The 2,855-nt window shown below is 47.2% G+C and overlaps 1 pseudogene; it reads left to right on the forward strand.

Moving 5' to 3' along the window:
* Positions 1-936: 936 nt before the first annotated feature.
* Positions 937-1,666, forward strand: LOC141584761 (olfactory receptor 10V1-like; annotated as a pseudogene).
* The last annotated feature ends 1,189 nt before the right edge of the window (positions 1,667-2,855 follow it).

The raw sequence follows: 2,855 nt of genomic DNA on the forward strand, positions 1-2,855 counted from the left end.
AGCAGAGAAGAATTGTAATGTTCCCAATACAAAGATAAATATTTGAGGTGATGGGTATTCCAATTATCCCTATTTGATCGTTACACATTGTATACAGCTATCAAAATGTCACATGTACCCCTAAAATATGTAAACCATTATATATAACATTTTAAAAAATATTGCTTTCTGTGTTATGCAGAGACTATTTCTCTGGCTTTAGCAGAAAGGGTGTAGACTCTAAATAAATTGAATTGCAGCAGGGCATGATGGCTCATGCCTGTAATCCTAGTACTTTAGGAGGCCGAGGCAGGTGGATCACCTGAGGTCAGGGGTTTGAGACCAGTCTGGCCAACATAGCAAAACCATGTCTCTACTAAAAATATAAAAATTAGCCGGGTGTGGTGGTGCATGCCTGTAATCCTAGCTGCTTGAGAGGCTGAGGCAGGAGAATCGCTTGAACCCAGGAGGCGGAGGTTGCAGTGAGCTGAGATCATGCTGACTCAGATAGTTGTGTACCAATGTTCCTATCAGCATTATTCACAATAGCTGAAAAGTGAAACTAGTTCAGTGTCCATGAGCAGAAGAATGAGCAAAAAAAAGGTGGCATAGACATATAATGGAATATTATTCAGCCATAAAAAGAATGCAGTGTTTTTTGTTTTTTGCTTTTAAGACAGGTTCTCACTTTGTCACCCAGGCTGGAGTGCAGTGGCATGATCTTGGCTCACTGCAACTCTGCCTCCTGGCTTCAAGCAATTCTCCTGCCTCAGTCTCCCAAGTACCTGGGATTACAGGGGTTCGCCACTACAACCAACTAATTTTTGTATTTTTAGTATAGATGGGGTTTCACTATGTTGAGCAGGCTGGTCTTGAACCCCTGACCTCAGGTGATGCGCTTGCTTCAGCCTCCAAAAATGCTGGGATTACAGGCATGAGCTACCACACCTGGCTTCCATGTACTTCTTCCTGGTAAACTCGGCAGCTCTGGAGATCTTCTACTCTCTCACCATTGCCCCTCTGACTCTGCCCAATGTCCTGTCCATTGGGAGAAGCCATTTCCCTGCCTGGCTGTGGAGCCCAGTTGCTCTTCTTCATTTTCCTGGGCTGTGTTGACTGCATCCTGCCGGCTGTCATGGCCTTTGACTGGTTCGTGGCCGTCCATCATCCTCTGTGTCATGGCCTCATTGTGAGCTGGAGGCTGTGTCCCAACTGGCCCTGGGGCGCTGCTGGTTATGCAACTGACTGTGCTTATCTTCCAGCTCCCTTTCTGCAGCAGCAAAGAAATCAGCATGTTCTACTTTGATGTCCTCCCTGTCATGAGACTGGCCTGTGCACACACACACACATGGTTCCATGAGGCCACTCTGTTTATGGTCAGCATCCCCATTCTCACTGTCCCCTTCCTGTTCATCATTCTCTCCTACGTCTTCACTGTGGCTGCAGAGGGGAGGCACAAGACCTTCTCCACCTGCTTCTCCCACCTGACTGTGGTTCTCCTCCAGGACGCATGTACAAGCCTGGTCCACTTGTGTCCCAACTCTAGTTACTCTCCTGAGAGGGGCCAGTTAGTGTCTGTGGTTTACACCTTTATTACCCTGTGCGGAACCTCTTGATCTACAGCATGAGGAACAGAGAACTTAAGGATGCTATGAAGAGAGCAATGGCAAGGGTCCTGCTGCTCTAAACACATGCCACTCTTCAGTACTTCTGGGCAGAGACACTTGGCATACTGCTGGAAAGATGAGAAGTAGGGGGACAACAGGTCATTGTGTTTTATACTGTTACTTCGTCCTAGTTATCTAATGTTTGAAAAGTCATTTTCGGCCGGGTGCGGTGGCTCAAGCCTGTAATCCCAGCACTTTGGGAGGCCGAGGCGGGTGGATCACGAGGTCAAGAGATCGAGACCATCCTGGTCAACATGGTGAAACCCTGTCTCTACTAAAAATACTAAAAATTAGCTGGGCATGGTGGCGTGTGCCTGTAATCCCAGCTACTCAGGAGGCTGAGGCAGGAGAATTGCCTGAACCCAGGAGGCGGAGGTTGTGGTGAGCCGAGATCGAGCCATTGCACTCCAGCCTGGGCAACAAGAGCGAAACAACGACTCAAAAAAAAAAAAAAAAAGAAAAGTCATTTTCCATTTCCCAGCCTCAGGTTCTTCACCTCCAAAATAGAGATGACAATACCTGCAGGATCCAAATTCTGGGGGGTACTTCTGAGGATCAGTAGGTACATTAAGTGAAAATACTAAAGGGAGATATGGGCCGGGTGCAGTGGCTCACCCCTGTATTCTCAGCACTTTGGGAGGCCATGGTGGGTGGATCATCTGTGGTCAGGAGTTTGAGACCAGCCTGGCCAAACTGGTGAAACCCTGTCTCTACTAAAAATACAAAAATTAATTGGGTGCGCTTTTTTTTGAATTAATAATCTTTCATCTTAATTTTTATTCCAGGGAAAGGTGATGGGGAAAATACTAGAGTTTTGGGATTTGGGTAGCTTCTCTTTTCTTTTTTGTTTTGAGGTAAGAGTCTTGCTCTGTTGTTCAGGCTGGAGTGCAGTGGTGCGATCTTGGCTCACTGTACCTCTACCTGCTGGGTTCAAGCATTCTCCCACCTCAGCCTCCCAAGTAGCTGGGACTACAGGTGCCACACCACCATGCCACCACACCACCACACCTGGCTAATTTTTGTATTTTTAGTAGAGATGAGGTTTCACCATGTTGGCCAGGCTGGTCTCAAATTCCTTACCTCAGGTGATCTGCCCACCTTGATCTCCCAAAGTGCTGGGATTACAGGTGTGAGCCACCATGCCCGACCTCTTTTCTTACCTTTATACAGGAGCTCATTGGTCTCTATATTAACCTCTGGCTCTGTATC

The sequence above is a fragment of the Saimiri boliviensis genome, chromosome 6 (assembly GCF_048565385.1).
Source record: "Saimiri boliviensis isolate mSaiBol1 chromosome 6, mSaiBol1.pri, whole genome shotgun sequence".
In the NCBI taxonomy this organism is placed as follows: Eukaryota; Metazoa; Chordata; class Mammalia; order Primates; family Cebidae; genus Saimiri; species Saimiri boliviensis.